This window comes from Pogona vitticeps, chromosome 3, assembly GCF_051106095.1.
Source record: "Pogona vitticeps strain Pit_001003342236 chromosome 3, PviZW2.1, whole genome shotgun sequence".
NCBI classification, from domain to species: Eukaryota; Metazoa; Chordata; class Lepidosauria; order Squamata; family Agamidae; genus Pogona; species Pogona vitticeps.
Window position 1 is genome coordinate 41,093,103 of NC_135785.1, and position 21,933 is coordinate 41,115,035.

At 42.6% G+C, this 21,933-nt stretch overlaps 1 protein-coding gene across 3 annotated transcripts in view; it reads left to right on the top strand.

The window, feature by feature from the left end:
- The window catches only part of PIK3CB (phosphatidylinositol-4,5-bisphosphate 3-kinase catalytic subunit beta), a 108,812-nt gene that overhangs the window by 28,842 nt on the left and 58,037 nt on the right, over positions 1-21,933 (top strand). For all 3 annotated transcript variants that reach the window (XM_072995948.2, XM_072995949.2, XM_020793154.3), the window contains exon 2: positions 3,351-3,468. The gene's annotated coding sequence lies outside the window, so the exon portion shown is untranslated. The remainder of the gene's footprint in view (positions 1-3,350; positions 3,469-21,933) is intronic.

Consider the following 21,933-nt stretch of genomic DNA (forward strand, 5'->3'; position numbering starts at 1 on the left):
GAATGAATGAAACCAACAAACCATTTTTGCCTGACTTTTATTGTTTCAGGATAAAAGACAAAAGAGAATAATTATTCAATAAACTGTTCACATATATGAATAGTTATTTTAATATTGCTAACATAATATCATTAAATTATAATTTCATTATGTTTGAAAGATAAACTCACAATAATGGTTCATCTAAAAACTGGTTAATTTGAAGATTAGTGGATATTATTTTTTATAACACCTTAAAGAGGGACGTGGTGGTGCTGCGGGCTAAACCGCAGAAGCCTGTGCTGCAGGGTCAGAAGACCAGCAGTCGTAAGATCGAATCCACGCAACAGAGTGAGTGCCCGTTGCTTGTTCCCGCTCCCGCCAACCTAGCGGTTCGAAAGCATGCAAATGCAAGTAGATAAATAGGGACCACCTCGGTGGGAACGTAACAGCATTCCGTGTCTAAGTCGCACTGTCCATGTGACTACGGAAGATTGTCTTCGGACAAATGCTGACTCTATGGCTTGGAAACAGGGATGAGCACCGCCCCCTAGAGTCGAACACGACTGGACAAAAATGGTCAAGGGGAACCTTTACCTTTTTAAACACCTTAAATCCTTTTTGGTTTGTAGAGGAAAGGTGGAATTTAAATATACAGTATTAAGTACATAATATATGTCAGAGGGAAGTACTATGTTAGACAATAATGTAACAATGAAGAGGAAATAAAATAATGTAATATTATCTTAGGAAAAGCTGTTTCTGCCACTGAGGGTGGCTACAGTATTCATATATTAGTCATTCACACTCAGACAGCACTACTTGCATATTATGGGAATTATTTTTCCTTATGGAAATAAAAGCAGTTAATCCCCAACACCTACTCCCACACTCAAAACTGCTCCTTTCAAAATAGCTTTATACATAGGATAGCCCATTCCTCTTAGATTCTCTGAATGTAATGCAGAGCTGTGAAATCTGTGACCCATGAGATACCATCTACCCCCACTGGTCAAGGCATTTTGTGTCCCCATTGAACATTTTACTTTTCACCACATTTTTTCCTCATATACTACTGTGGCCTCAGTTGAAAATGATGCAGATATTCAACATGCATAATTTTTCTAGAAATGGGGATTTCATTACATTTGGAAGAAGATCAGAAAGAGAATCTGCAAGGCTCTCAACCAGTAAACAGTGGCAAAAACATTTTGAAGTAATACACATTGGGATGGCAAATATTACCCTACCGCCTGAGAAAGGAGAAAGCAAGCTGTTGCCCTAAGCATAAGTTCTTCCTTCCCATAGCCCTGTCTTGCTTCATCCTTCTATTATGGTTGCCCCCTCCCCCACCATGCCTTGCCTGGACTCCTCTGTGTCTCACAAAGCAGCATCTACCGTGGCTGAAGGAGGGGAGAGTGTAAGGATGAAGCAGGGGTGGTCTTGTTATGGAGAAAGGAGGGGGTGCTAGGAGCTGGCACTCCATCACTTGTACATTAGGTCACCTCACTATGCCTAACAGACAAGATCAATATACATTCACAAGTATATATTTCCTTCTTGCCAATTGCAAAACTATTAAGTACAGAAACTAGTATCAACAAACTGTGGTGGTGTGGCATAATAGACTGAGTAAGATCTAGGAGCGTAGGTCACGGAGACTTCCTGGTGGTAGCAATAGATAGAACCACTGCTTAAGAATCTCACATATTTTGAAAACTCTGTTCGGGTTGACAGAAGTCAGATGACAACCCCTATGCATACACATAGCTTTGAAAAATTACTTTCTCACTTTTTTTCACTGACCAGCGATTGCAGAATAATGCAGTTCTAATCCCCCCCCCCCAAAAAAAATACTGGCTGTGCTTCATGAATATATCTACAAAATAGGAACAAAAATAGGATACCAGACTCAGAATTATTATAAATAACTACTGTACTAATGTAGGGGGAAATGATTTATATTTTGAAAGATATTTTAAAATGCTTTTTATTATTACTAGTGTTGAATTATACTACATAATAGCCAAACTCTTGTTGGTGCTTTATGCTAGCATAAGGGCAATTGCATTAAGACTTGGCAATAAATTATCATTTATTAATGAGGTGCTGGTTTCATTCCTGGGCTTCCACCTGGTCACACAGCAAATGCCTGGGAACTGAACCAGCAGTTTGTTAATTAACTGCAATTTACCATTAAGAGTTAACATGATTTTCCTTACATAACCGTAAATTGCCAGCATGATCCTGTCAGTAGTAATAATGACGGAATTAAATAATCTCTCTCCAGAGTGCCTTTCTGAGAAGGAAATTGGTTTCTCTTTAAAAAACAAAACAAAAAAAACCCCAAAGCAAAACACAGCCAAGGGTCAATTGTCTCTGGAGAGATCTTCCTACCTATGACACAAAATTATTTCTTTTTTAAAAAGTCAATTGATTCTGCAGTCACATATACCAATTCAAAAGTCAGTACTATTGAGTTCTATAGGGCTTGCTTTATACTTTCCTTATTGGGTAAGTAGGATGAACTGCAGACTGGAACATAAAATGTTTTTGAAGGGGGCTTCTGCATTTATTGAAATGACAGATTATCTTTTGTAGAGAAGAGTTTGGGCTCCTTGGGAATATCAGAGCCAGAGTTTTGCATTTTTGCCATTAATGTGTCACTTTGCATTATAGTTCTATATTTATATTACATTTACACAAGGCCTTTAAAATGTCAATCAAACTGTCAGTGATTTCACTCATGGCTAAAACAGAGTTGGACAGAACATGAATTGTATCTTTTGCTTCATATATTTTCTACTATGAGGACTACAGGCAACTCAATGGGGGAGGAGGCGGAAAATGTGCAATTCAGGCCTGCTAAAAGTCTAAACTAGCACCATGTGGCATGTCTAGAATCTGGATAAAAGTCAGCCAGTTGGGCAATATGACAATTGTACATGTGCCCCAATGCCCATGTCTGGTTTTCAGAGTTACAGAAATAACCCGCAAGAGGTGGCATTAAGAAATATGCACCAGGAGTGAATGATTGTTCACTAGGGCTTTAGCACTTAACATTAAATAGTTAGATGTTTGAAAAATTCTCATTTGTGCAGCAAACTTTCAAAATACGTACTTTTTTGTAGCACGTTACATGTCAAAAATGCATTTTAAAAGATCCCACCCTTTATTTCTCTTGTAAGAGGGAATTTTTTTATATATAATATGATGCCTGCTACAGCATTGGTATGTATTCTAACAGCCTTCTCCAACCAGATGCCCGCCAGAACTGGGAACTCATACACTCATACAAGGACTGCACATTTAGTTAGACTTTATTATATTCTGTTAAAGCATACCATTTTTTCTTGTTTTCTTACTCTCAGCCCAACTGGATCATCTTGTAAAAGCCTTCCAGAAATACCAGGAGAAAAGATGGGTTGCACAAGCAAGCTTCTCCATCCAGAATGAAATTGGGAGAGCTGTCTGCCAAAAGACAAACATGTAAGCTCTGTATCTTTTCATTTTTCTTTCTTTTTCTTTTTTTTAAAAGAGAGATGCAGTTCTGTATGATTATTTTCATATTGCATTTATAGTTTTCAAAAAAAAAAATCTAAGAAGCTGTCTTTCTGTATTTTCTGTTGATAGGATTGGGGCCCTTAATTCTGCCCTTTGCGATTTTTCCAGATATAGGGTAAATACATGGAGCAGATCTCACTGGCTGGTTCTCACAAGAAGGTCCTGCTTGCAGCTTTTTACATGATCAAATCATGCTTCTAGTGCATGCAGGTCTCACACAGATGCTTCATTATGAACTTTGATCATGCAGAAAGGGGTTCGCACATGTAGGACACAACTGCATTATAACTTACAGTGATAAATTACCACTAATTAACAAATATCCCACTTGAATTTCTGGTGCCAAGCCAAGTAACCCAATTGATGCACAATGGGGACTCCTAAGCAGGAATTGTTAATTAGCGGCAATTTGTTATTGTGAATTATACCCTCCTGTTACTAATATTAACTCTACAAGAGGATTTTGACCACAGATAAACACTCATGGAGTTCCTTCTTTATCCCAGTGCATGGGTGGCAGGGATAGTGAAAGCAGGAAGGTTTATGGAAAAGCCAGTCACTGTATAGTTTCTTCTTAATTTGTTTGAGGGCAACAGAAAAACTGTAAATATGACCTTTTGTATCTTACTTTAAAACTCAAAACTTTGCATATTAGTTGTGTTTATTAAATTTTGTATCTTGGCCATATTCCAAGAAGAATACCATAGTTCAATAATTGCTTTAAAAAAACAACAGGTGTGTTGTGTTTGGTTTACGTTAGGTATACACGGTATATCACAGAAGTGAGTACACCCCCTCACATTTCATAAGTATTTTAGTATACCTTTTCATGTGGCAACACTGAAGAAATGACACTTGGCTACAATGTAAAGCAGTGAGTATGCAGCTTGTATAACAGTGTAAATGTGCTGTTCCCTCAAAATAATACAACACACAGCCATTAATGTCTAAACCACTGGCAACAAAAGTGACAATGTCCAAATTGGGCACAAAGTGTCCATATTTTGTGTGGCCACCATTATTTTCCAGCACTGCCTTAACCCTCTTGGGCATAGAGTTCACCAGAGCTTCACAGGTTGCCATTGGAGTCCTCTTCCACTCCTCCATGACAACATCACAGAGCTGGTGGAAGTTAGAGACCTTGCACACCTCCACCTTCCGTTTCAGGATGCCTCACAGATGCTCAATAGGGTTTAGATCTGGAGACATGCTTGGCCAGTCCATCATCTTTACCCTCAGCTTCTTTAGCAAGGCAGTGGTCGTTTTGGAGGTGTGTTTGGGGTCGTTATCATGTTGGAATACTGCCTTACGGCAGACAATGAGTAAACCACAAACCAGGATGGAGAATATCAGTTTGCAGTGGATTTGCAAACAATAGATTAGATTAATTATGGCTCAGCATTACTGTTTTTAGAAAGCCTTAATTGTTTGTAAATCCTCTCCACATGTACACATACATAGGCTGGGATTTTTTGATAGCAGAATCATTGTACTCAAGCTATTTTTTCTTTACTCATTGCTGCTTTTCATGAAAGAGAAAGTGATTGTTCAATGTGTATCTACTATGCTTGTCTTAGAACTTGATTGATGTGTTGGTATTTGAACCTGAGCTTTCTTTACATGCATCACATGTAGCTACTGCACAGTAATGACTCAGTATAGATAAATTCTGTCTTAAAAGTTAGGCAAAATGTCTATTCTAATCAAAACTTTAGTTACAAAATCATTGTAAAAAGGAAGTATTCTGGAACAGGCATGAATGTCAACTACCCTTTAATTCTACTAGTCATTAACAAGGTTTGAGAATTATGTGAAGAAAAGCATTCCAAATATGACATCTGTAAATATTATTTTTAAGTCTCTGACATTTGGGGGGAAGTTATGGGAAACAAGTAGATACATTTATTGAGAGCATTTACATGTCTCCAATGCAAAGAACTCCAAAAATATAAAAAGCATATATAGAGGTAGAAGTGCTTAATATACTGTGTGATCTGGTGTATCTCACTAATACTACCTCTTATTACCTGGAACAAGATGTGATACTCTTACATGAATCAACTCATGTATATTGTGTTAGATGAATAGGTTTTGAATCATATGTAGAGAATGACACGAACCTGAAAAACGGTTTGTGATGGTTCACAGATCGCCATGAACCAAACGAAAAACCAAACTAACTGGCTCAACCTCGGGGGGGGGCTACTGTCACATTGCCGCTAATGATGCCGTGCCCACACCAACACACCTACTGTGTAACAGTTTACTCTTTATTAGGGAATATAATAGCCTAATTTGGATAGCTTTTACTTCCCACTGAAAAGGGTAGAGTGAAACCAAAAGAGCAATGTTAATTCTTAGTTTTTCTTCCCTCTTATTTGTTACATTTTATCTTGTTCTCTTGCCATCTTGGAGAAAAAAAATTCTTTCTTTTTTCTAATTATGTTAATTATGTTATATATATGCTTGTTTTATATGTTATGTTATATGTTATGTTGTAAGCCGCCTAGAGTGTTCGCGATGAACAGATAGGCGGGGTATAAATGGAATAAATAAATAAAAATAAATAAATACAATGGTATACACTTCTCCATTGAATTTCATGGACCCAAGGAGCATGGTTTTTTTGTACATTGATTTTTTAAGATAAATATTCAGTATGTAAATATTCAGTAAATTCAGTGCTACTGTTTTTTCTGGGAAGTGGCCTAAGAAAAGTGGGTCTTAGGCTTACCTAGGGCCCTGTTGTTGGCGTGGCGGTGTCCCCGGTCCAACAGCAGTGGCCCAGGGAGCTCCCTCTCCTGTCAAGGCAGCTCCACGTGGTGGCCAGGGAGTGTGCTGTGGCATGCTGATGCAGATCATGTGTGTTTGTGTGAGTGAATCAGCTGTTTATGCTTTGTAGGTTCCGTTTTGTGGAGAATAAGAGGTTTACATAGATTTTGAACTGCACGGGGGTCTGGAGCCGCTAACCCTGGTGTTATTGAAGGGAGATGTGTCTAAGTACTATAGTGGTGGTTAGTTCAACACTGAGCTTTTGCATGAAAAAACAAAGACCCTTTCAGCAATAGTTCTGAAATCTCAAAAAATGATATTTCACAGTTTTTCTCTATAATAAATACGTTCTTCAGTAAAAATAATCCTGTCCAAATCTTACAAGTCTTAGAAAAATATACTTGTGGTTTAGCTTCTACTGTGTTTTGCTCCTGAGCCAGGATTCTTGTATCACAGAAACTCCAAGTGAAAGAGGAAAGTCAGGGAGAACAGCCACAGACATCCAAACAATGGTATCTTGCCAACTAACTTCACTGCTGGCCAGAAAAAGGATACTGAGCCATTCTGCAGAAAGATATCGAAGGGTTTGTGAAAGGTTTCTTTCATAGTTCTGGAAAGCAATATTCTGTCATCTTATCTATGGTAACTTTATTAATATTGAACAACTCAGTGATCTAGTTGAGGTTGCAGTCTATCCACACTTATTTAAGGATAAGCAGTACAGTATTTAACTTAGGGAAGGGGAATTTATTTCTAAGCAAATATGCAGAAGATCAAGTTGCTGGCAGGATTTAAGCTCTGACCACAAATACTGCACTGCATTCTTCGAAGCAGCAGTATAAACCTTATGAAAAGCAGTAATGTTTATTTAAAAGCAGTTTTCATATTGCATGTACTATTCTGACCCAGAGAAAATGTCAGTGTGTGTTTATTTGTTTTAAGCATTGTGAAGATGAAGTAGGAATAACATAGGAGAATCTTCAGTGTTTTTATTGTGCAGAGAAGAAAGAAGAACGCACCTGTCCTGAAATTTGTTATTCTGAAATGTAATAATCAATGCTGTTCTCCCATTGACTCATGAAACTCAATGGGTGACTGTGGGCTAGTCAAAAACCTTAACCCAGTGGTTCCCAAGCTTGGGTAATCTTGGACTATAATTCCCTGAAGCCTTCATCACTAGCTGTGCTGCCCGCAGTTTATGGGTGTTGCAGTCAAAGAACACTTGCGTTACTCAAGCATGAGAATCACTGCCCTAACCCATCTCACAGGATTGTTGTGAGGATAAAGCATGGAGGAAATCAGCAGCCATTATGAGTTCATTAGAAGAAAGGCTAGAGATAAACAGCATAAAAATATTTTTGAACATTTGTCCCACAAGATTTCTGAAATGGGTAGCAGCAGAAACATTTTTTTCATAGATTCTACTGATTTCCCAGCTTAAATATAATGGTGCCTTGACTTACCACCGTCCCAACATACGAGCATTTCAAGTTGCGACCAGCTCCGGCTGCAAAATTTTGCTTTGACTTGTGGCTGGAGCTTCCAGTTACGATCAAAAGAGGAAGTGAAAAAGTGGGGAATTCAAATTAGAGGGCTTAACCGTTGGTTGGGAAAGAGATTCTTTGTAGCTCTTTCACCCCAAAGGTTAGAGAGTGTGTGTTGGAGGAGGCTTCGGACTGCCTGGTGCTGCTTTCTGCTCGTGAGTAAGTACATTTACTTCGTTTTGCAGCATGGGTTTGGGTTTGGGGGGTTATATTTCTGTGTCGTGTGTGTGTGTGTGGGGGGGTGTTTTTGTAATTTCTGATGGGGCTGACTGGTGTGTGTGTATGTTTGTTTTGCTTTGTTTTTCAGCCCTTCACATTGTGTTGGGGCTGACTGTGGTTTGGTTTTTGTTTTTTTGTTTTTTGATTATTTTTTTCTGCTGGAACAGATTAATCCCATTCCAATGCATTCCTATGGGAAATGGTGCTTCATTTCGAGTTACGTCCATCTTCTGGAACGGATTATGGTTGTAAGTTTAGGCACCACTGTAAATGGGTGTGTTGCAGCTCAGTCAGTTCCTCCAGACTCTTACTCAGACCCATTGATGATTAAATTTTAAGGTTTTTTTGGACTCCTCTGTAAAGCATGCTGGATGCACTTCATCTACAAGATCTTTTCCCTTTCATGGAGAACTAAGTAGTTATACATTATTTTGAAGATTAATTCATCCCAAAATATCTATGGAAAAAGTAGGAGCTAGCACAGTATTTACATAGACTATTCAAACAGTGAATAGTTTTATTGATAACTTCTATGAGTGGTCCAGATTATGAACCAAAAGCTGGACTGCAGATGTACTAATAAGTAAATGTGAGCACAGCAACATAAGGTATAAGACAATGTGCTTATGCCTACTTTTTGTGGTATTATGATTAAGACAGACAAATGTATCCCCTCCAGTTTGTTCCTGCTTGTGCACATCACATCAAATCATGGTTTTATGTGATATGCACACAACTATTGCCTAAATTGCTTACTGAAATCAGATTACTGTGTTATAACAATTGTCAAAGAAGTAGTAATATCAGTCATATTTACAGTACAGCACATGAGCTTTTGAGTTAACATGAGTCCTAATAATTTCATTAAGTACACATTTTGAAATACATTGACCCTGGTCAATCCTTAATGGATTGCTGACAGATCAGGATGCAGTTATCCTTTAGATTTCATGCATTTCCAGATTTTGAGATGTTTACTTCTCTTACTTGTTTACTACAAAACATACCTAAATCCAACACAATAAAACACAGTAGGGAATGCAAATCTATTATTTCAGGTGACGATATTTTCAAAAATAGTATATTGTAAAAAAAAAGTGTTCTACTAAAAGTGTACCTGTATTTAATCCAATTTTCCATATGAATTGGAAAAAATGTGAAATTTAACACCCGAACACACCCAATATTGTCCAAAAAATTAGCGTTCCAAAGATTTTGATATTGTGTCAACTTAATTAAAGCTTTTGCTTTAATTGTAAGTGATCTGTGTAATGCAAGCTATAGAAGATTCTATTCCAGAAAACTTTTCACCCTTGTTTTCTTTCTGTTCTATTTTCTGAATACAAAACTGTGCTTTGAACTGAACATATCGTGCATACCCTTAACAGGATAGTTAGAAAGCAAAGTAAGGACTACTTAAGAGCAGTGAAGAGAACAAAAGCAAAAGCTTCTACTCAGTGCTATTTTGTTTTCAATTATTTAAACCTGTCTTCAAAGAAAAAATAGGATCTGTTTGTTCCAGTATAAAACTCATAATGCCTTCAAGCAAACACTGTGTTTTGATGAGTCATGCAGGAATAATTTTCTCACAGCCTGATCACATGTCTATTTGAGAATAAATCCTCATGGATTCAATGGGAGTTAGATATTTGATGGAATAAATGTACAACATTTATGAGGACTATATATCCTCAGAAGCATGTTCTGAGTTTACCATTCCTATAACAGTCGAATTTACTTCCATTGAAGGTGGAGAAAATCAATAATAAAAACAATTTAGTGCTGTCAAATCACTCTTGACTTTTGATGATGCCTTATAGCATTTTCTAGATAAAGAGTACTCAGAAGTGGTTTTTCATGCCCTTCTTCTGGGGGCATCCTGGGACTTTGCAGCTTGCCCAAGACTATTCAGGCTGGCTTTTCTGGGGTGCACAGTGGGGCATCCCCTGTCAATGGTCATAGAATCACAGAGTTGGAAGAGGTGACAGGGGCCATCAGCTCCAACCCCCTGCCATGCAGGAACTCCATCAAAGCACTCCCAACAGATGGCCATCCAGCCTCTGTTTAAAAACCTCCAAAGAAAGAGACTCCGCCACACTCCGAAGCAGCATATTCCACTGCCGACCAGCTCTGACTGTCAGTGGAGTCTCTTTTCCTGTAGTTTCATTGGCCCAGGACTCTATTCTGTCAAGGTCATTTTGTATTAATCCTGTCCTCTGGGGAATTAGCAACCCTTCCCCAATTTGATATCATCTGCCAATTTAATCAGCATACTCCCTATTCCTTCATCCAAGTCATTGATAAAGATGTTTTATAGCACAGGGCCCAGAACAGAACCCTGAGGCACCCCACTAGTTACCTCTCTCCAGGATGAAGAGAAGCCATTGGTGAGCACCCTTTGGGTTCGGTCAGTCAACCAATTACAAATCCACTGAACAGTAGCACTGACTAGCCCACATTTTACTAGCTTCCTTGCAAGAATTTCATGGGGAACTTTGTCAAAGGCCTTACTGAAATCAAGATAAGCTACATCCACAGTGTTCCCTTCATCTATCAAGCCTGTAACTCTGTTAAAAAAATATCAGATTCGTCTGGCATGACTTGTTTTTGAGAAACCCATGTCATGTCCAGGAAGAGAGACAAGAGCACTTGGAAGTGAGCAGCTGGTTGTCAAGACGGTGCCCCTGTGGAAGGTTTGGCTTCTCATGCATATGGCAAGTGATCAGTCACACTTGCCAAAGGTTTAGAAGAATATGTTTGCTACAGTTCTTGCAAATCTGTTCAGGAGAGCGCTAAACTGAATCATTTAGAGGAGACAGATGATATTCTGGAGGACAGAAGGACACTAAGTATTTCAGATAAAGGTGCCATTGATGCAGCAGAAATACTTCTTTTGTACTCTCCCTCTTTTTTGATAGAATTACAGTATAGGCATGGTAAATCAAGAGAATGACCTGTATTTTATATCTTCATTTCAGCAAGGCCTCCCATGATTTTCTTATAGACAGATTGGTTAAAGTTGACTGAACTACTGTTGGTGGATTGGTAGATGGCTGGCAGGCTGTATCCAAAGAGTGCTCACCAATAGTTCCTTATCATCCTTGAGAGAAGTGACAAGTGTGTAATTTATAATCGTGGCTCAATCCAACCAGCAATAGCTAAAACTAAATAGTTAAAATGCAATTTGTATGTTACATCAAACTTTAGGTAATTGAAAATGGAAGCAAGTGCTTTTGATCGCTGCAGCACTACTGGAGTAGGAGAGGAAAATGTATGCAAGACTAAATATGAAGAAGGGAAAGCCAACAGCTTTTGAGTGGTTTACTTGTTGCTTAGTTATCGATTCTGAAGACAAATGGTGCACACCTGAGAATCCCTGTGGCCAGCTAGTAGTGACTGAATGTTATGCCTAGAGATGGGCATGAAACACTTTGTGTCATGTTCTCTAAGTCATCGGTGTGGCACCACAGATGCCATGTGCTCACTTCCACCACCACCCCGGTCGATTCCTCCCACTGACCTGCCAGTGTATCGTGCTCCTTTCCTCCCATTTGCACAATCTTCCATCCTATTAGGAGCATGGACTTCCCTACTCTGCCTCTTCCAGCAGCTGCCCACTCAGAGGAGGAGGCAGGACAGGGTATGATGACACAGCATGGAGTGCTTCATGCCCATCTCTAGGCATATGTGTGTGTGTGTGTGTGTGTGTGTGTGTGTGTGTGTGTGTGTGTGTGTGTGTGTGTGTGTGTGTGTGTGTGTGTGTATATATATATGTGTGTGTGTGTGTGTATGTATGTATATATCTGTCTGTCTGTCTATCTATCTATCTATCTATCTATCTATCTATCTATCTATCTATCTATCTATCTATCTATCTATCTATCTATCTATCTATCTATCTATCTATCTATCTATCATCTGTCTATCTATCTACAGTATCTATATATCTAGATCGATCGATAGATATAGATAGAGATAAAACTCTAGATAATACACATAGATATACACATATAACTCTAGATTATGGCTGAAATCCTGTTGCTTCATTATGTATATATATATATATATATATATATATACATCTCTGGGTTCCAAATGAGTTGTATGCTTAGGAGTTATTTTTCAGCTCTGAATGCCAAAGGATTTGCTTCTTCATTTCCCCCTCCCAAATAATACTAACTGTTCTGAAATAACCTAGTGTTAGTGTAAAAATGGTGTAGCAGACACATTTGTGGTTTAGCATAACATTCAAAGCAGCTCATTTGAAATAAATACTAGCCAAGAGATTTCTCCCGCCTTCTGCTGCATGCTGTTTAAAATTCTTCTCATGTAACTATTTGCCGTAGATAGATTCTTGGCAGTATTCCAGCTGCTGGATGTGAGGGTGTTAGTCACATCCGAGTATTGCCGTATTATACAGTTTGGGCTATGATTCATTCTCGTAGCAGTCTCATGGCTGTGACAAGGATTATTTTCTGTATAAATACTTGCACTTTCCTGACCATTCTGCTGTTGGCAAGTGGCAGGAACTAGAATGGTGACTGGATGCCATTTATGAAAGAAGCTAATCTGTTTCATTAATGAACAAAATGCTAACTCATCTGCTGTGTGGTTGTTGAATTCAGATCTTTCCTCTGTGAAATATTCACCAGATCAGTAAGCAATTGCAAACTGATCCTTGCTTGAGACACATCTTCTTTACTTGCAGTTTCCTTTATTGTTTGGTTGAATGACTAAGTAATAAGTTGGAAATGGACAAAGCAATAGTCATAGCAAAGAGGTATATATATATATTTTACAGGATTTTGCTGCTTTGGAGGTTAGAGTGTGCCAGTCACCCCAATAATCCCACCAGTCTCCCAAAATATAATTTTTAGCCACTGAATGCTCGGTGTTCTTGGCATTTAAAAAAGGGGGGGGCAAACCTCAGAAATTATTCTCAAAGCAAAATGTTGCAGAGTTGAAAGAGTTATCAGATAAGCCCATGTCAAGTTCAGACATGCCATTAGAATGTGACAGAAACATGTTATACCCAAAAAGAATAACCATGTGGCATGTGTTCATACCCTGTTTCCCTGAAAATAAGACCTAGTATGATTTTTCAGGATGCTCGTAATATAAGCCCTACCCCAAAAATAAGCCCTAGTTAAGTAAAACCCCGCCCTCCACCATTGTGTAGCAACCAGAAGATGACATGACTGTAAAATAAAACATCCCTTGAAAATAAGCCCTAATGTGTTTTTTTTTGGAGCAAAAATTAATATAAGACCCTGTCTTATTTTCGGGAAAACACGTAACAGCCTCCATATAATTTTAATGTTTTTTTTAAACTTTCCTACTAAAAATGTTGTACTGTTGGTAACTAATAAACAGAAAAAGAAAACAAATTCAAAACAAATGGACCAGTGAAACCATTAATGTAATTGCAATAATCAAAATAATTAAAACTCTCCCAATATGCATCAAGGCAGTGTTTGTGTGTGTGTGGGGGGGGGTCATTGTTGTATTGTTCCTAAAATCAGTAGGAATGGAAACACAGAAATGTGAAAAGAGTGCATTCCACAGTCTGCAGACAACGGTTTTTTCCATAGGGCATCTCCTGAAGCTTTTAACCAATGTGCAGGTTCATAACAAAGTGGTCCCTTAGACAGCTGGACCCCAAACCATGTGTAGCAGACAGCAATGTGACAAAAGCCATTGGGGAATACATGGATGGTTTGCACCCTGTCTCATTATGAAGCCACTTTTTATCTCTGATTACATGTCTGAACTGGGCCTAAAACTACTTCTGGAACACATTCCCAAATGATTCTTGCTTTGTTTCTGTTTCTTTCCATTTGACTGTTGTTCTTTTATCACCCCTCGAATTGCTGTAAAGTTACTTCTCTATGGAATAGTTTTAAAGTTGTTTAAAAGCTGCTATAGCGTTGCCACTTCCCTTAGCTAAATATAACAGTTTATTTATTGTTCTCCCCTGTTTCCTACATTCTGGCTGGGATCAAAAGGATTGTGTAAATGCATTTCCTAGACCTGAGTTTCTTTAATGGTAGTGCCCACCCTCTTCACAGTTGGAAAAAAGATTTCAAATAATGTAATGTGGCACAAGATTTACTAATAAGAGTGCAGGGCACAATTGGTATCCATGGAGCATACCCAGACCACTGGTTCTTAACCTTGGGTTACTCAGGAGTTTTGGACTGCAACTCCCAGAAGCCTTCACCATCAACTGTGCTGGCTGGGGTTTCTGGGAGTTGCAGTTCAAAAACATCCAAGTAACAAAGGTTAAGAACCATTCCCCTAGACCATATAAAGGTTTTTGAATTAGTATCTTGTTTTTAATGACAACCTCCATGCTTATACTTTACTAGCCTCATAGCAACTTTTCATTTGAAAATATAAACATATGAAAAAAAACTGGACATAATAATTCTGGTATTATATACCATGCAAAAATGGGAAGAGTAACTTCTTCATCGTGGTCTTCTGTGAATGCACACAAAGGGTTAATACCAGCGCCAGCGTTGGGCCTCTCGGAACGTTTTCTAGCTGCAAGAGAAAAGTAACAATGTTTAGGACTACCCCTACTGCGCACGCCCAGCCTAACCGTCCCTCAGTTCCATTTTTCCGCCTAGCGGTTTGGAGCCTCTCGTCTTAGCTGCGTTTATTGCTGCGTTATTGCGATCTATCTGATTTTTGGCTTTGACCTTTGCTTCGCTCACGGACTACCCTAGCGCTTTTTCCCTTCAACTTGACGACCCGGTGTATATTCTGGCTTACTCGGACTGTGTTTGGACTGCTCTGCCTTATCCTTGGACTTGTCGTTTCGGTTTCCTTACTACCCTATGTCCCCTTCAGGGCCGTTCAGCAGGTGTGTGGTGTGCGACCGCAAAATCCCCCATCAAGACGGCCACGATACTTGCCTGTATTGTTTGGGCGAGTCGCACAATCCCAAAGCTTGCCCACACTGCAAAGCCTTCACTAAGGCCGCTCTCAAGGCTCGCCAACAGCGCCTTAAACTTCATCTGTGGGAGTCAACGTTGTCTTCCACGGCGCCCTCTGAGGGGGAAATGGCTTCCACTTCTCGAGCAGCTCCTGTTCACTCAGTCGTCTCCAAAGTTTCCAAAATGTCGAAGAAATCCGCGTCGTCGAAATCGGCCGCTCCTGCTTCACCCGAGCCTCCGGCTCCGAAAGCTAAGCCGTCGAAATCGTCCAAAGCTAAGGCGGCCGCCCAGCTTAAAATGACATCTATTCCACTTTCTCCGAGCTCGGGTTCCATCCCATCGCCAATTCTTGAGGAGTTGTCGAGGCGCTTCGGGGCCTCGGCCGAGGCACCCGCACCTCCTCCTGCTCGACGTACTGAAGTGATACCGCCTTCGGGAAGGTCTTCCCCGACGCCGAGCCAGTTAGTCGCCGTCACTACTGGCCTCGCTTCTGCCCCACATAGCCCTTTTCCTGCGGGCCAGGGGTCGCCTCCCGTGTCGATCTCGTCCGTACACTCGGACTCGAGATCTCCTCGAGAGAAGATACCTCGATCACCTGTGCGCTCGAGGTCTAAATCTCCTCGAGGCAAACGTTCTCGCACGGAGAAGCATGGCTCCCCGAGTCGGTCCCCGTCCTCCGGCCGCTCGAGGTCGAAGTCTCCTCGACAGAAACGATCGAAGAAGAGGCATCGAGCTTCCACTCAGTCCGACTCTAGCGATCGCTCGGACTCGAAATCCTCTAAGCGTAAACGCTCTAAGAAGAAGCACCATTCTCATCGACGTCGTACCAAGCACCGACGTCGGTCCTCTTCTTCCCGTTCGGCGGATTCCGACCGCCCTAAGCGTCGTAAGCACCATCGACGTCGACGCGGCCGTTCGCGGTCTCCTCCTTCGTCGTCGACATCCGCCTCTCGAGACCGGTACCGCAAAAAGATCCGGTACATATATGTCTCTTCTTCTTCGGAGTCGACCCGACCTCGACGCCGACGCCGGGCCATTCGAGCCAAAGACCACCCTCTTCCGGTACCGGTTGCCCCTCCACCGCAACCGGCCCCTCCCACCTCGGCACCGACCGTGGTCCCCGTTCGACCCCCGACAACGCAGGTCGACGTCGAGAAGCCCCCTCCAAGGAAGAAGAGGGACGTTTTCTCCTCTGATCCAGATGAGGTGTCCACGGAGCGGTCTTCTGACTCCGATCAGGAGCCACCCCCACCCTTACCACCGCATGATTTACCTCCGGGTGATCTGGTGCTTTCCGATACTGGCGATACTCACGCTCCTTCTCCATCTGAGGATTTTTCTTCTTACTCTCAGATGATGTCCAGGCTTGCCAAGACGCTTAAATTGGACTTGAATCTCCCTTCCCCTCCGGGAGAGGACTTGTTCTTTGGAGACATAAAACGAGACAGTACCGCTCCCCCCAGTATAGCCTTTGTGCCTGTAGTTATGGAGGCCATCAAGGAATTCTGGGCTCAGCCTGCGGCTACACCTAATGTCCCTCGTCGCACAGAACACTTCTACAAGATTCATGGGGCCGATACTCATTTTCTGCTCAAGCATCCCATTCCAAACTCACTCATTGTTGAAACAAGCTGTTCAAGGCCTTCGGCCAAAGCTCATGTTACTCCAGTCGACAAGGAGGGTAAAAAGCTGGAACTCATCGGCAGGAAAATCTACTCCCTTGTCACCTTGCTACTTCGAGTCATAAATTATCAAACTGTTTTGGGAGCTTATCACAAACAATTGTGGCTCAAACTTTTGCCTGGGTTGAAAATGATACCTGAAGACACCAGGCAAGCTTTTCTTAACTCATATGAGGAAGCTCAGACGGTATCCAAGTATGAACGTCTTTCCATCAGACATGCAGCAGAAATCTCTGCCAGAGTCCTCATGTCTGCCATCTCTATCCGGCGCCATGCTTGGCTCCGTTCTGCGGACATAATGGAGGACGTCAAATCAAAAGTTGAAAGCCTCGCCTTCGACGCTACCGGGCTGTTCAACGAAAAGACCGACTCCCATTTGGAGGACCTTCATAAGGCTAAGAGAACTGCTAAGTCTTATTCTGTTCAGACTCAATCTAGACAGCGACGCCCTCAATGGCGTAAATCTTATGGACAGTATCAATCTTCCCAACAATACCGTCCTTACAAACACCTTCCTCAGCAGCGCTCTGGCCAGTCCTCTTCTTCTGTCCAGGGCTATCAGGGATACCGCCCTCGTCCGCCCCATCGCCGCCAACCTTTTAAGCCACCTGGCAGAAAACAAAAACAGTATCTTTGACTTTCGGCCCCCCGTTTTCACCCACTCACCACCTACCACCCGCCTTCAACCGTTTCTTCACAACTGGTCTGTCATCACAAACGACACTTGGGCTCTAAAAATTATTCAGCACGGTTACCAGCTGGAGTTTATAAGATCTCCTCCGCTGGGTTTCATTACTCATTCTCCCTTCGACTCCTCGCTAGAGGAAGAAATATCATCTCTCTTAGAAAAAGAGGCCATCTCTACAGTACCACCTCACGACGTACAATGCGGGTTTTACTCCCGCTACTTCGCCGTCTCAAAAAGCGGAGGAGGCATAAGACCCATCCTCGATCTAAGACTCCTCAATACTTACCTGCGACCCAGACGGTTTCGGATGCTTACCTTAGAGTCCATCATGCACTTGCTGAAAAAGAGCAACTGGTTCGTCCTTATAGATCTAAAGGACGCATACTTTCACGTCACTATTCACCCCGACCACCGCAGGTTCCTTCGGTTCATCTTTCAGGACACGGTCTACGAATTCCAGGCCCTGCCATTCGGTCTGTCCACAGCTCCCCGGACCTTCACCAAGGTTATGGCTCCGGTGGCGGCTTACCTTCGTCTCAGGGGCATTCACGTTTACCCTTACCTGGACGATTGGCTCGTAGTCTCCACCTCGAGAAGGCAATCCCTGAAAGACACAAGGTTCATTCTGTATCTTCTTTCCAATCTCGGTCTCACTGTCAACAATCAGAAATCCCGGCTCATTCCCTCCAAGACAGTTCAATACATAGGGGCCTGCTTGGACGCTGTAAAGGGTCGAGTCTTTCTTCCCCCGGAAAGAATACACAAGATTCGACGAGCCATCAGGAAATTTTTCCCCGGTGCTCGGGTGACAGCCCACCATGCCCAGCACCTCCTCGGCCTGATGTCTTCTACGACGCCGGCGCTAGCGCACGCTCGCCTCAAACTCCGGTCGCTCCAATCTTGGTTTCTCACCCTTTTCGACCCCATGATCGACAGTCAAAGGAAACGCCTTCGTGTCACCCCGGAGCTCACCAGACAACTCCAGTGGTGGATGTACACACCCCATCTCACGGTTGGCCGGCCCTTTCGTCCACTCCGTCTCACCGTTCAAGTTACAACGGACGCCAGTCCGTCCGGCTGGGGGGCGCACTGCGGGCGCCGCACCATTCACGCCCTCTGGACGCCTCAAGAAGCCATGTTCCACATCAATTACCTGGAACTGCTGGCGGTTATCAAGGCCTTCAAGTCCTTCCTCCCTCTCCTCCGCGGCCGCGGAGTTCAGCTAGTGACGGACAACACTACCACAATGCACTATGTCAACAAGCAGGGAGGAACCCGCTCTCATTCACTCCTGTATCTCTCCATCCTCCTTTGGGAATGGTGTTACCGTCATCATATCTACCCGGTGGCCATCCATGTAGCCACGGAGGACAACACACTTGCCGACACTCTGAGCAGGCTTCACTATCAGACTCACGAATGGGAGTTGAACCCTCTGGTCTTCCAGGACCTTTGCAACCAGTGGGGGACCCCAGTGCTGGACGTGTTCGCATCCCCTCACAACGCAAAATGCTCCCGCTATGCCTCCCGGGCAGGGCTCGGTCACCACTCGCTCGGCGACGCATTCATGATTCCATGGAACCAGGGTCTCTTGTACATGTTTCCACCGATCCCGTTAATACAGAGATCCTTGATCAAACTCCGACGCTCGATGACTCCGGCCATCTTCATCGCACCCTTTTGGCCTCGCCAAGTGTGGTTTCCCACTCTAGTCAGCATGGCTGTGGACTCAGTAACCCTTCCAATGTGGCCAGACCTACTGACCCAGGAAGCAGGCAAAGTCCTTCACCCCGACCTCGACACGCTCCATCTGACGGCGTGGAGGATCGTCCAGAAATTCAGGAGGTCTTGACCAATGCCATCAAACCCTCCACGTCTCGCTTGTATGCCTACAAATGGAACAGCTTTCTGAAATTTACCCAGCAGAGGGATCTCACCTCCTCACCTGTGTCTCTTTCCACACTTCTGCAGTATCTCCGTTACCTGTTTGATTTCCACCTGTCTATCTCTACTATCAAGGTGTACCTGGCTGCGGTTGTCTTCTTTCAGCCCAGAGCTTCTCCCTCATCCCGCTTTTTCTCCCATCCTACCGTCAGGATGTTTTTGAGGGGTCTCTCTAACCTCCGACCTCCCGTTCGTCCTCCACTCCCTCAGTGGTCCCTCCATTTGGTTCTGCATGCCCTATCCAGACCCCCATTTGAACCTATGGCTACCTGTGACCTCAAAATGCTCTCTTTAAAAACGCTATTCCTAGTGGCTATCACCTCTGCTCGTCGAGCTAGCGAGTTGGCAGCTCTCCGCCATGACCAACCTTTTCTTCAGTTCTTTAAGGACAAGGTTATGCTTTACCTGGACGTCTCCTTTCTTCCTAAGGTGGTCTCCGACTTCCACGTCAACCAGCCACTTATTCTGCCGACTTTGTTTCCGTCTCCGACGACTGATGTTGAACGCATGCTCCACATGCTCGATGTTCGACGGTCCTTAGCTTTTTACGTATCCAGGACCAAAGACTTTCGCCTGGCCAACAGACTCTTCCTTTGCCACTTTGGCCCTAAGAAGGGTTGCCCGGCCTCGCCGTCCACGCTCTCTCGGTGGCTCGTGTCTACCATCGCCCTTGCCTACGAGCTCAACCACAGAGATCCTCCACAGGGACTTAAAGCCCATTCCACCCGGGCTGTTGCCTCCTCCACTGCCTTACTTCGTGGCGTCGACCTGCCCGACATCTGCCGGTCCGCTACGTGGTCTAATGCCTCTACCTTCATAACCCACTACAGATTGGACGTGAGGGCAAAAGAGGAGACCAAATTCGGGAGGGCAGTGCTAGCATCGGCTCTTCAGTGACAGCCCACCATCCGGTTAGTAAGCGTGCTAATCACCCTTTGTGTGCATTCACAGAAGACCACGATGAAGAAAGAAAGGTTACTTACCTGTAACGATGGTTCTTCAAGTGGTCATTCTGTGAATTCACACAATCCCGCCCGGCCTCCCCTCTGTCTGTCTGTCACTGGCATCTCTCTGACTCGAGGGCCTATGGCGGACAAATGGAACTGAGGGACGGTTAGGCTGGGCGTGCGCAGTAGGGGTAGTCCTAAACATTGTTACTTTTCTCTTGCAGCTAGAAAACGTTCCGAGAGGCCCAACGCTGGCGCTGGTATTAACCCTTTGTGTGAATTCACAGAATGACCACTTGAAGAACCATCGTTACAGGTAAGTAACCTTTCTTTTTTCAGTAACATATCCATACTTAGTAAAAAATGCTAACTAATCCAATATTGTATAAGGATAATAATCTTGAAAGAGCAATGGGTGTCAGTGACCAGAAAATAGTAGGTAGCTTACTCAGTTTGGTGCCTTAACCATACTTGTGTTCATACATTATTATTTGGAAAAGATATATTATTTGGACGGCTACAAACTAAGTTTATATGAGATGCTGTGGAGCCAGAGATTGTTGAGCAGTCAATGACTACTAATCAGGTTGGCTATGTGGCACGTCCACTGTCAGAGGCAGCATGCCTTTGTTAATCGGTTGCATGAGACAGAGGCTGCAGCTCCCCTCTTTGTCCCAGTGGGCACCAGTTGGCCACTTATGTGAACAGAATGTTGGACTAGATAGGCTCTTGATTTAATCCAGCATGGCTTTTTGTTTGTTCTTATTTTAAAGTGTGTTCATATGTGCTGCCATTCAGGCAGACCTAATAGCTCCGTGTTATGATACAAACATAGCACTGATCATTGTTGTCCAGGCTTTTTTCTTCTGTTGTGAAAATAGGGCGTAAGAGACTTGTGACCTTCTAGGACTATTGTCTACCATTTCTACATCATCCCATAACCATGTTTAATAGATTTCAGTTCAATGGCATGTGATTTATGGTTCTGTTTTCTTTTAATGTTCTTACAGGCAAAATGTTCTGACTTCTGCAGTTCATATTTGCTTATAATTTCACAGACTGAGAACCTCTCCATTGTAAATTTTTCTTATAACAACTCCAGACTCACGCAGCACCATACTGTGCATGTTTGTGTGTTTTTTTGGCATTATGATTTTCAAAATCTCCTTTTTCAGTCTAGAGCTCTGTGTACTATTTTACATGTGGGGTGGGAGTGGTAGTAAAATTTTTTGATTGGAACTATTGTCTAATCAAAGGCAGTCTCATCTCATAAAATTTGTCTGTTTGGAAGTTGGTACCAGTGAAAATCCTGGCTTACTGTTAATGAGCTATATGCTGGTGCATACAGCCTGGTTCCTTGTTTTCAGCTCCTTTCACTACCAGGCATGGCTAAGAAAGTAAAAATAGTTTGCTTCGTATATAACCCAGGATCCTGACACAGTTCTTCCGAACAGGCCAGGGCAGTTCGTATGTGGGTCTTATGAATCCTTGTTTGTGTGGGAGCAGCCAGTCAGGACCCAGATTTGGAGGACAAAGTAAACATGTAATTTCAGTGTATTGGTTGTATTGGAGAAGCCAAGAACAAGTGAATAGGTTGTATGGAACTTCATGCTGCTTATTAACAGTAAGATATATATTATTTTATACCATGAG